The following is a 13099-nucleotide window of genomic DNA, read 5'->3' on the forward strand; positions in this document are numbered from 1 at the left end:
TATACTCCTGCTGTGGAGTCTTTTCTAGCAAAGGCGGCGCAAACGGCGCAAAGTCTGTATTGTCCTTAATTTTTAATTTTCCAGATATTCCAAGATATTTTTCTCAATGCTGCGCGTCCCCTTGCGTCCTTCCACTTCCACTCCGGTCCTCGTGGTTAGTAACGCCAACTTCGGTGTCTTCCAGCGTGGCTCAAGGGGGCTAGATCGGTCAAAGTTCCTCACAAGAATGAAATCACCAGGGACAATGGCGTGTTCCTTGACCTGGGTGTTGTCAGGGAAGGCGGCAGCAACCTGTGAACAACAAGAAAGTAGTGCAGACATCAAGGAAGCCAGGTAATCTGTCAGCATGTTACTGTCAACATCAGTTATTTTCTTTTAGCAAGTTTTTGTTTTGATTGTCTGAATATGTCTTTCTACATGGCCTGTTGCTTCAGGGTGTCTTACACAATGGAATTTCCAAGTATATCGTAACAGAAGAGACACTTGTTTCATTAATTCAGAGGAAAATGGCTGACCGTTATCGGAATAGATGACACAGGGCAATATCTGGGGAAGAACTCGCGCACTAATTGCCTGGCTGTTGTCACAGCAGTATAATCTGGAACTGGATATGCTTCTGTCCATCTAGATAGTGCACACACTACTACTAAAACATACTTGTAACCTCTACATCTGTTCATTTGGATATAATCCATCTGGAGGACCTCAAAAGGGTGGTCAGGAGGATGAAATCCGCCTTGTTCCACCGGAATGCCTTTACCTGGATTGAACTGACAACAGATCATACATGTTCGTACTTTCTGCTTCGCTGCTGCACGCATGTGCTTGTTAAACCAGATGTTCTGTAAGCTGTCTAACATTGCTTTTTCTCCTAAGTGTGCTGGACTATGGGCTGTATTTATGATTACTTGTACCATAGAATCTGGGAGAAACCATGTGCTTTTTCCCTTAGTCAGCCAACCTTGGTCAGTCTGGACCCCTCCTTGTTCCATCCATTTCTTTATCTCATCTGCAGTGGCATGTGTCTGTATGTCGAGTACATCTTGAGTGGGATCCCTGACTGTCATACATGTTGTCAGTAATGGTACCTCTGTCCTTGTTGTGTCTGTTGGTGTCTGGGCTGTAAGTTTAGCTGTTCGGTCTGCCAGGTCATTACCCTGGGAAATGGTGTCTGTAACTTTGGTGTGAGCTTCAGGATAGAAATGGCTGTATATAAATGTATTGCTTCTAACAGGGCTTGAATGAGCTAGCCGTGCTGGATCTTGGTCCCATGGGAGGTCAAGACTACGCCAAAGGCATATTGTGAGTCTGTATAAATGTTTACTCTCAAGTGCTTAGCTCTTATGCAGGCTTGTGTCAGAGCGATGAGCTCTGCTGCTTGTGCTGATAGTGTGTCTATTCTTTGTGTCTCTATGTGTGGTTGAAATAATGTCAGTTCATATCCTGTCAGTCTTGCTACAGTCAAATGTTGTGTCTGTGTCCTGTTTAAGAGAACTTCCACTGCATGTGGCACACTAAAATATGTGGTCGCTAAAACTGGCGCTTGACATAATGCTCTTTTTAATTCCTCAAATGCCAAGGTGTGTTCCTGTGTCCAAGGGAGGACAGTCGGAGTGGCTTGGCTAGAAAGGCATACTGGGGAATCCATTGCCTGCAGTATGAAGTGAGGCCAATAAAGGCACGTACTTCCTTTTGTGTCTTTGGCTGTGAAAGGTTGTGTTAGCTGTCTACCCTCCTTGGAAAGCAAGTGTCCAAGGTACACCACTTGCTTTTCACAGACTTGCAGCTTTGAGGGGAAACATTGTGCCCCTTGTCTGTCAGAAAGTGCATAACTGTCAGTGATGCACCCTCGCATTCTTTTTCTGAACGTGCTGTAATTAGGATGTCACCTACATACTGTATCAGTGCTGTGTTGGGAGGCATATAAATACTGTCCAGCTGTCCTTTCAATGCTTGACTGTAAATGCTAGGGCTCTCTGTCATCAATCTAGCAAAAATACATTTCCAATTCAAAAGCACGATTTTTATTTTGGGGAAACCTCTTTCCAAAAGCTCTGCTAGTTTAGAAAAAAAAAATCCTACTCTAAAACTTGGGAATAGTATGACCATACTACCTACAATATGTTCCCTAAATGTATTTGAATAAAATCTAGATTTTTCTTGCATAGACAGAAGGGCTTGGGCCTAGCTACTCCTCGCTCCTTTGAGAAGCAGCCCCTCCCTCTAGAAAGATGTTCGCGCTCAGAGTCTTGAATCAACTCCAAGCATAACAAGTAGAAGCCGAGCTCCATTGTGATCTAAAATTGAATGACTGCCAAATGCTGAACTCATTGCAAGGGCAAAACTCCTGCCAATTATTCTGTTTACACTACGAAGGAAAAACTATTCATTTGCAAGCATACCTCATCTGAAGCCAATGAAGCTTTCAGTGCTGGCTGTAAGGAGGAGCAACTGACCCCCACCTAATATAAACATTTCTTTCGCGGACAGGAATTGGAGTATGGCCAATGATAACAAGACAGGCACTGCAGAGGGAAAAGCCCTCCCTTTACAAAATAATCTTCCCTGGAACCAGGCCACTACAGGGCCTGGCTGAACTATGGTTCAGCCTGAGCCACTTCAAGGTCGAAAAACACTTTCTGTAATTCAAAACATATCTGTACCCAGGCCAGGGAGCTTAACCAACATTCTCTAACTTTAACTGAAGCAAATTTAAAACGTGATAAAAAGCATCCTAAAATCAGTAATTAATAAGGACATATTTTCTATTTCGTAACTTAGACACATGCTAGCATTTTAAAATAATTATATCATAAAATATTGATACTAGCTGCAAAGGAAAAAAAAAGGAAACAGAACAACATGGCATGGGAACCACATCACATTTTACTTTCTGAAAATAACATGTGAAAACTCCATAATTTTGCATTGCAGAACCACGATTTTCATAATTAAGGGGCCGATTAGGATGGCGGACGGACTTGCGTCCGTCCGCCACCCCTGAGTAGGAGGGACCGTCCGCATGGGCAGCGGCGGTCCCTCCATGGCAATTAGGATGTGACCGCCAGGGTGGCGGTCACATCCTCTATTTTTTACATTGCGGCGGGTGCAGCTTCAAGCTGCACCCGCCGCAATGTTAAAAATGCATGTGTTGCATTTACATGCACAAAGCGGCAGGCACCGCACGGTGCCTGCTGCTTTGTGTACGCAAATGCAGGGGGGTACCATAGGTACCCCCCATGTGCACCCCCCACCCCCCATTCACCCAGGGGGCCCGCAACGGGCCCCCAAAGTGAATGTCCGTATGCTTTTCCATGGCGGAAAAGCCGCCGTGGAAAAGCATATTTACACCAACATCATAATATGGCGGACGGTGTCTCATAGACACCGCCTGCCATGTTATAGCTTTTCCGCCGCGGTCGGAAGCCGACCGCGGCGGAAAAGCGGCGGACGGAATTCCAGACCCACCAGCCATCCTAATTTGGCGGTGGGTCTTTGGAGTCTCCGCTGCGGTTTTTCCGCATCCTCCAGGCCGGCGGACACTTCCGCCGGCCCGGAGGATGCGGAAAAACCGCCATCCTAATCGGCCCCTAAGTGTGCAAGCTCTTCTATTCTACCTATTAAAAAGGGCCAGAATCATTATTTTTCAATGAACCTTGTTTTCTAATTGAAGTTTAACTGTCACACGCTATTCTAAAGGGCAGCTTGCATTGGGAAAAAATAATGTATATTTTCAGAACTAATTTCTTATTTAAAAAAAAACACTCTGTTGCATTACACTAATTAAAAGCACATTTCTATGATGGGTCTGTTTCATATTTTCTTCTCAACCGCGAAAACATTAAAGCACCCTCCATGCAAACCCTTATCTCAATCTGACTGGTTTATTTTACAGCTTACCGACCTCTGAGTCAAAACACATTAAATCAAGTTTTCCAAGGCAAACCTACACACATACACGGACGCATTTGAAATAGAATGTTAAATGAACACTTCTTTACTCTCCATGCAAAATGTTACCATTTCAATCAGCAAGCTGACAAAGCACATAGGCAGACCCAGCAACCAATGAAAAAGTAAAAAAATCAAACCATCAATCAACTAAATACACACTGACTTTTAGTGTCAGCTCACATAACCATGCTTGTTAGCTACACAGCCATGAAATCGTGCTAAAACGCACTTCCAAACTACGCCAAAAAGACACCTTCCCCTCCAGCAATTTCCTTCAAACTACTTTGCCGCAAAACTAGACACTCCCAAGTTTCAGCCGATCCCGCAGACTCAGTTAAGAACTATTTAGCACACCACGAAATCTCGGCCTAAAAGCACGCACAAATCAAAACAGCTCCATTTTCCAAAAATACACATTAGCCAAACACACCCTTCCGCCCAAGCCAAAAATCCCCAAAATGCAGCACATCTGGCCATCCACCTCCTCTACCGCTGATCCAACCCCCGGGCCCCTAGCGCACCTGGAACACCCCCAAAATAATTTCTCATTTTTCAGAAATACGCCCATTGGATAACATGGCAAATCGCACCTCCGCACAAAACATGCTTTTTCCACCACTTCCACAGCTCAGATCCTTTTCAAATTTGGCATCACAGTAGTCCAAGCGATTCCCTAAATCCTCACCAAAAAGCAACCAAATCCATCCACTGGAACGGGTACGAATTTCCACTCATAAACACGCCCCCCGCAAACACCAAAAAAACGCCAAAATCCCTCAACACCTTGTTAAACAGCATGTTAAAACAAATACAGCCTTCTAAATACAAGATATTAACTCTTTGGCAGCTGAAGCACAATCTTTCCCCAAAGACTGCAGTACATGGGAAAGTCATGAACTCATTTCTCCACGTTATCACATAACACGTACGCACATCTTCAAAACGTTTTCTCCAAGCACTTGAAAGAGATCCAGCTCTCTCCTGCCTAACGTAATGATAACAGGCTCTACACAAACCATAACCACATGGCGCTATTCACAAGAAACTCAACAAGTCATAATAATGACATGCTCTTCATAGACCATATTTACAAGGAGCTATTTACAAGGAACTCCACTCTTTGGCTTTTTCCCCTGCTAGTCTAGTTCTATCTGCTTTATTCAATTCTTTCTCTATTCTCCTATGTGACTCTTTGCACCACAATTCAATGGCATCTTTCTGAGAGGGTCTTGATTTCTTTTTCCACAGCGATTCCTCTACTCTCATAATGCATTCAGGATCCCATGTTCCTGAGAGGGGCCATCTATACTTTTCCTCCAGGTCTTTTGTATAGTCTACCCATAAGTCTAAGAACAAGATGGCGTCTAATCCATGCTTATTATACATATAATGACCAGGTGTGTCTCTAGGCGGGATGTTAACTGACTCTTCTAGTATACCTTTTCTGGTCCCTATCTGACGCAATTTCGAAAACAGTGGCATGTTGAAACCAACACAATGGAAATACAATACACAAAAATAAACTGAAACAATCAACAATCATTCACACTAAAACATCACAACATTAAAACAAACATGATCTAAACTAATACAGAGAAATTAAACATGTACTTGAAAAACGTTGTGCACTGGAATACAGTACAACCATACCGGTCTCAGAAATGAGACACGTCTTGACCGTGCCCACGTTTACCATGGGCCCGTCTTGACCGCGCTCATGTAAATGAGGCACGTCTCTACCGTTTTCACGAATAACGTGAACCCGTCTTGACCGTTTCCACCTTTTACAGTGGACCCGTCTTGACCGTTTCCACCTTTTACAGTGGACCCGTCTTGAAACTTTATGCATTCCCCATAGTGGTACTCACCGGGAAGCAGGACTTGAAACTTGAAGGCCTCGAACTTCTACGCATGCGCCTTGGAACAGGTGGACCTCTGGAGACCTCGGACCTTGCTCTCTCACGGGTTGGGCTCTGGTTGGGATGATCCGCGATCCTCACCGCCTCGTGTGGACGCCTGGTCGCAGTTCATCTCCTCCGTGGGCCTGAGGGAGTAAGAAGGAAATCCCGCTGCGTGCACTTCGGAGTCCGTCACGGCTGTAGAAGGGGGCAAATGCTGGACCTACGTAGCCGGCGCATGGGGAAAGGGATAGTCCCTGCATTCGGGCGCCAAAATAATGTGGTAAATAAAATAATTACCCTGGCATAATTTCTAGGCATTAACAATTAGCATGTATCAAATGAGAGGCAGAGACTCCATGGTGTCCAAGTTAAAAGGGCTTTATTCCAATAACTCGAGTTAAGGGAGAATCTGTTCCATCACCACTGAGGTTCAGGAAGGGTCTTCTAACATTTAATAACAAAGAACAGTATATATACTTTTTACTCCTTGTACATAGGGAGCTCGAGGCAGAGCAAGACAGAAAATGAGATAAGAGCATGTGGGCGTACATGAGGGTGTACACTTTATGAGTCATAGGTAGGTGATAGGTAGGTGTCATAGGTGGGTGGTACACAGAGGAGGAGTTTGCATGACCAGCTGGAACTTTGCCCTACTTGTGTGCAACTTGTCATGACGTGCAATTGACGTGCAGCTGGGAGGAGAGCTGACTTTCAGTCTAGTAGAGAGATCTTTAGTGTCAAGGCGACCAGCACATCTGGTACTATCTGATATCTTGAGTCCGGGATGTATTATCTGAAGCAAAGGGAAATGCATCACTAAGGATCATAAAGGGCATATATTTCTTCGTTCATTACATGGGGCTGTGAGCTTTTTGGAGATGCAAGCACTGTGATTTATTTTAATGGAGACAGAGAGGCTAGGCCCTATCTTCGCTGACGGGTTCTGTTTATTCTTGTTAACCGGGCATGCAGATAACTGTTATTCATAATACTGTCTTGGCAACCCTTCGCTCGGCTGGGCTAGAAGCATGCGAGGTCAGAGATACGTAACTGCAGCCTTCAGTGTGTCAGGAGTTGTGAAAACACTAATTCAGGGACTGGTGATTCAGACTGAACCACAAAAAGGGTTCAGTACGATATTTATTTAAAAGTGCACAATGCAAAATACATGGGCCTTCATGCTAACTGAATGTTTGGGAAACTTGATGACTGGCATTATAATGCAGGACATGAATGCAGAGGCCTAGTGATTCAGGCCACTACAAGGAAATATGCATGGGTGACATGCACATACGCATGTAACATAGGGTATACGTAGGGGACATCTTGGTCAGGCAAAATTTCATTTTCCTCAAAGGTGAGCAAAAGAACGATGTATTTAACGCATATCTCTTAACTGGGGGTTAATGTTTGAATTGCTCTGCATTCCGTCCATCATCTGTGTGTCCTTTGACATTAGGGGGCAGAGCTATGAGACTATGCAGGTAGGTATCTTGTAAGTCGATTTTTATAGGAAAATTCCCTAGGATATGAGAGTACTGACCTGTTTCAGAGTGTTCATCTTGAAATTCATAGTCATGATATACTGGTTCAGTAATGGCAAGTTTATAATCATTCTGAATTCTCCTGAAGCCTTCTGAACAAGCAAATCCTTGGAGGAGCAACGCAGATCCAGAGACAGAGTGAATAGCTTCCGTTGACCTGTACAAGGGATATACTGTCCCAGAGGGCTTCCATCTTTATCATATTCCTGGGCCAAACCGTCTGAACAAAATATGGGTCTTAAAAATCTGGAAGTAATTCTATGAAGTATCACTAAGAAACAAGCTGCTGAATATGCATATATGATATTAAATCTCCTGATATTTGATGACAAAACTGCAGATGACCTCCCACTGGCCCGGTAGAGGTTCTGGCATAGTCAGGACCTCAATGTTTTATTGCCTCTCCCGGCTGATTGATTTTCCTTAGGGTGAAAACAGTTCTTATTCTGGTAGAAGTCAGTCTTTTGACTCATGCTCATACTTCTTCCTGCCCCTTTTCCAAGATTTCTGTTTGTGACAAAAGGCGTCATTTGCTTCTGACTCTTAAAGGATTTAAGCTGAAGTTCCTAGCACGTATCATCAGAGAGTTTGGTCCCCAAGAATGAGATTCTCAACAGACAGTTTTTTGGGGGCTGCTACCAGTTCCTACAGTTCAATTGATGCCCAGCAGCAACTGAGCTTGCTAAGCCATGACTGATGCTAGCATAACATCCAACAAGAAATGGGCCTGGCTCTCCCATTTTCCCAATAGCTTTGAGAAATACTTACCAGCGTGAATGCAGCATCAGAGAGAGAAACTAAAAGTCCTTGACTAATGATTGAGAGACATATATCCAACAGATCCCCACACTTAAAGCAAGACTAAGACCTGTATGAAATCTCTTGCTAGCGCCCTCAGCCTTTGAATCTGCAGGGCTTGAAAGGACAACATTCTCAGTGAGAAGGGATGGTTTACCCAATAAATACGCTAGAAGGAGGTTCACCACCTGTCATTGAGGCAGAACAGTCACTCCTTTTGCCAAAGGATCAAGTTTCCCCCATGAATATAGGAACTGAGACTCTAGTAGGGTCCTTCCTTTCTTTCTTCAAGATATTTTAAAAACTAGTAATTACAGGCACCCTGGGAGAAGAGAGCCTATGGAACTGATGAAACTGCTCCCCACTTGTGCTTCACTAATCCTGCTCCACAGGCAGCTGAAGATTGTGAGAGAGGTAGGAGAACACCGACTTCAGCTTCTCTATCAAAATACATTTCGGTCTAGGATCAGACAGATCAACCAGAAAACCTGCCACTTCTCCATCATACGCTGGAGAAGCCCAGGAGGCGCAGGAGGACAGAGACAGAAGCAGGATCTGCCTGGAGACAGGAGAATCCTGAGGCAATTAATTCTTCTTACAGTGGCGATTATGTGTCTCAAAAAGGCACCTCACAATCTTCTGCAGATCCTTATCAGACACAGAGGAATCCCGAGATCCTGGTTCCCTGTTCTTGACTCAATGTAGGTATCTCTCAGTGTCAGGAAGGAGAACAGTGTGATTTCCTGAGATGCTTCCACATTATAGCCTCAAGTAGGCACCGGTGAGATGGTCCACTTAAATACCCATCTGGGTCCTTAACTGAGAGGCCCACCAAGTGCCTGATCCATATTAAAAGACAAGCAAACATCCAGAAGCCTAAGGTTTCCCTTAAAAGAGAGATCCATAGGCCTCTGTAAGTTCCCAAGGGGCAGGGTTTACTCTAATGCTTATATTCCGTCCAGCACTCAAAGCCAAGGTTTCATGTTCTCATTTATTACTTGCAAAAAGGTAATCTATATTGTTTTAGCTACCATGATGCCACTTTCTTTATAATATATTCTGTATATTGTAATGGTTTAAAGGCGTGACTGTATTGATTTAATGTTATGTCACCTTGGAACTTGATCTTGTAGAATAACTCATCCTGTTTAGCTCTCTATAGTTTTGATGCACTGTCACTTTTTTGTGCCATATATCACCCTTGTTCTTGCAATGTAGCTGCTCAATGGTTCAGATCGTAATTATTTATTTTATTTTTTTAACTTTAGATTTTTTTATGTACTTTTATGATTCCGTATGTAGCCAAAATAAAGCTTGTTTGTATTTGAACTGTCTTTACTTGACCCCTCCCTTTCCGACTTTATTTTTCTTTTCAAGAGGAGCATATTAGAACTCTAACAGAGTAGAAAGGAAGCTACATCAGCCATAGGGACCACATATTCAGACACTACCGAGAAGTAGGTTCTACTACGGGGCACCCTTGGCCATCAAGAAACTATCTAAAATGAAGCGCCACTATAATTAAACAAACTGTTCAATTCCCAAAAGAACGAAGGCAGTATTTGACATAAGTAAGAGAAGCGCTTGTAGCCCACCATCCCCTCAGAGCCACAACAGGGGAGAGAAGAGGAATCTTGCACCCTGAGCTGGTGTACTGCCACCGAGGGGAGATTTAAACCAGCCCTTAACAAACATTAGAAGCAAAGTTTAACAAAATAAAATAGAACATTCTTACCACTAAACAATTTCTTCGATATAGGGGTATCAGGGGCTCATTAGGATGGCGGACGGATTTGAGTCCGTTTGCCATCCTGTGGTAAATTGGGACCGCCCGCAATACATGCTGCGGTCTCACATACCAAATCAGGATGCAACCGCCATGGTGGCGGTCGCATTTTGGTTTTTAACATTGCAGCGGATGCTCCACACAGCAGCACCCGCCGCGAAGCAAAAAACCATGTTGTGCATTTCACTGCACTACGTGGCAGGCACCACACAGTGCCTGCCAAGTAGTGTTGTGAAATGAAGTGGGGTACCATGGGTACTCCCCAAGTGCACCCTCACTTTCCCCCAACACATGAGGGCCCGCAATGGGACCCCCAAAGTAATCCCCACATGCCTCAATGCCGCCATGGAAAGGCCTGCAATTACCACCATCATAATTTAGTGGACGGTGCCTGCTAGGCACCATCACCATTTTATGGTCCCTGGACCGTCTGCAGGCAATCTGAATGATTGCTTATGGCGGACAAGTGGCGGACAGACTTTTAGTCCGCCACGGTCAAGAGACGATTCCCCCCGCCATCCTAATGCGGAGGGGGAAACTGGCAGTCGGTGGACGGGAGGACCGCCACCGCATGGCTGGCTATGATGGTCCTTCCACCATCCTAATCAACCTCTCATTACCCCCTTGAAAAGCCCCTCAGCCCTCAGGAACTGACAAGGGCACATAAAAGAATAGGTAGTGCTGGGGAAAAGCCTGTGTATTTATGGGGAAATCCCTATTCCAGGGATAGAAAGAGAAAACAGCTGTAGGAAGTGTGAGCAGCACTAGAGAATGGGCACAATGGGAGGAGGAAGGAGAAGAGGAGGAAATACCATATTTTATTCCCAATTCATGTCCTTTCCTTGTTGAAACAAATGAAAATAGAATGAACTAATTAGATTGTTGTTTTTTACAGTGGAATATAAAAAATGCACAACGATGGCAGATTGTAAAGGCCACAAACCCCCCGTCGAACTCTTGATGCTTTACGGCTACAAATTCACCTGTTGTTCTGATGACTTGTGCAACAATGCACCGGTGACACAAATATGGACTCCAAAGTAACAGCCATCATAGATTCGGAGCAAACGACAACAGTTAAACAAGTTGGTCTCTGAGTTTAACTCAAGCATGCGGTATACTTCTGCCCTCATGTCAAGAATACAATTCTCTAGTTTTCTTTGTCAAAGAAATTACGTTATTGAATAAGTATTCCTTATTTTTTTTCTGTAAGTATTATTATTCCTGGCATTTCCTTTTCAGTGGGATGGAAAGCCCTATAATGCTGATAAAGCGGATGTCAACAATATATCTAGCATGTTTCTTGAAAGACCCCTCAGCTTGTTTTCTTGAAATCTGCAAATTCCAATTCTATCATTTTGAAAAAGTATTTTTCTAGACTTCCTTTCTGCTTCTTCTCTGTAACAGTGTTAACTATTGAAAGTTCTTTCTGACTGTGCAGCTGCTTAGACAATGTAGGTTTGTATTTTCCCCCAATTATATTTTCTCCATAAACTTAGCTTTTGTGATTAAACCCTCATTATTAACCTGAAAAGAAAGTAATTCTCTTGATTCAGACTCTCTGAGCATGGTAACGTAGTTGAATGAATGGATGAGCGGGAAATGTAAGAATGTGTCAATGGATAAGAATCTCACTGAGAGCTTGGTGAGGGAGTGCATATATTAATTCATAGATGAATTCTCGAAGAAGTGACTGCATGGATGCATGGAGGATGAAAGTGGTGAACATAAATTGATGGATGGATTAGTGAATATAAGGACAGCCTCTCTCAGCATTTTATTATTAAAATACCACTAATTATCAATATTATGTTAGTTCAATAATTTTAGCAGGATAGGGCACCAAAGTGCCAAGAATGCCCACAATATATTAGGAATTACTACCATGATGCATGTGCAAGCATAAGTAAGAGGTGAGCAACACTCTCAAGAATGCCCACAGTTTTCCAAGGATTATCACGATTACATGTTCAGATTTGTCCCATCACTCAGGAATCCTTCACGTATTATCATGCTCGCCCCATCACTCATTATTCATAATAGAATTCTTCGATTCCCCCATTACTCAGTAATCATTATTGCATGTTGATGTTTGTCCCACAACTAATTAACATTGAATGAATGCTGAGATTTGGACTGGCAAACCTAGAGCATCTGTTCAGATTCACAACAACATTAGTGATATTGAAGTGTCATTATCTTGTACAGTACCACAGTTTGCAGGACTCCATCCCAACAACCTGTGGCTCCTTTGCTTCACTTTAGGGTGGGAGAACAATTGGGATCTTATTTATGAGAGCCCTGCTTCATGTGTGCACGTAAAGTGGTACATGTGCGATGCAGGGCTCTCATAAAGATTTATGAAGCCATGGAAAGCCACCCTCATGAATCATGAGTAAGGTGACGCAGCGCAAATTGCAGAGTTGTCTTATTCTGCACCCAGGAGGCATTCCATGGGCGTCGCATTGGGTTTTCCTGTGCAACACCCAAGGAATTTGATGCTGCCCCAGATAAACAAAGTGATGTAAACCTGCAGAAGCGTCAAATACATACACCTTGGAAGGTGAGGCATAACAAGGAGAAATATGTGAATTTTGCCTCCTTTTTTCATCTTTCCATGTGCGCTACACTATGCAGCACACACAGAAAGAGGAACACGCCTCTTAGGATTTTGTATGTGGGGAAGGTACCCCTTTCGGCACAAAAACAATCCTCCCTGCCACAGAGACACCTTGCACCATGGTGCAAGGGTGCTGCCATGTGTCCTAGGGGCCGAGTATGATGGTGTAACACGGCAGTGGCGACAATCATGCCATTGTAACCTGATTTACCCACCGCCAGATTACAATGACGGTGGGTAATGCGGTGGACAGAAAGTCAGTCTGCCACTTTGCCCCCTATCGGCAATCGTCCCGACCTCAATATGGTGGCGGTGCCTAGCAGGCACCGCCTGCATACTAGGATGCTGGGTTTCACAGGACTTTCCATGGCGGCTATACCGTCATGAAAGGCTGGCAGGCACTGCTTTTGGGGCCCGTTACAGGGCCCCCAGGAGCGTGGGGGGTTGACGGCTGCACTTGGGGGTACTTATGGTACCCCACTACATTGCCATGCAT

General features: G+C 44.0%; 1 long non-coding RNA gene across 1 annotated transcript in view; it reads left to right on the forward strand.

Moving 5' to 3' along the window:
- The window catches only part of LOC144807898 (uncharacterized), a 90942-nt gene extending 79435 nt beyond the window's left edge, over positions 1-11507 (forward strand). The window contains exon 4 of the long non-coding RNA XR_013606512.1: positions 10879-11507. This is a non-coding gene — a long non-coding RNA (uncharacterized LOC144807898). The remainder of the gene's footprint in view (positions 1-10878) is intronic.
- The last annotated feature ends 1592 nt before the right edge of the window (positions 11508-13099 follow it).

This window comes from Lissotriton helveticus, chromosome 1_2 (genome assembly GCF_964261635.1).
Source record: "Lissotriton helveticus chromosome 1_2, aLisHel1.1, whole genome shotgun sequence".
Classification (NCBI taxonomy): Eukaryota; Metazoa; Chordata; class Amphibia; order Caudata; family Salamandridae; genus Lissotriton; species Lissotriton helveticus.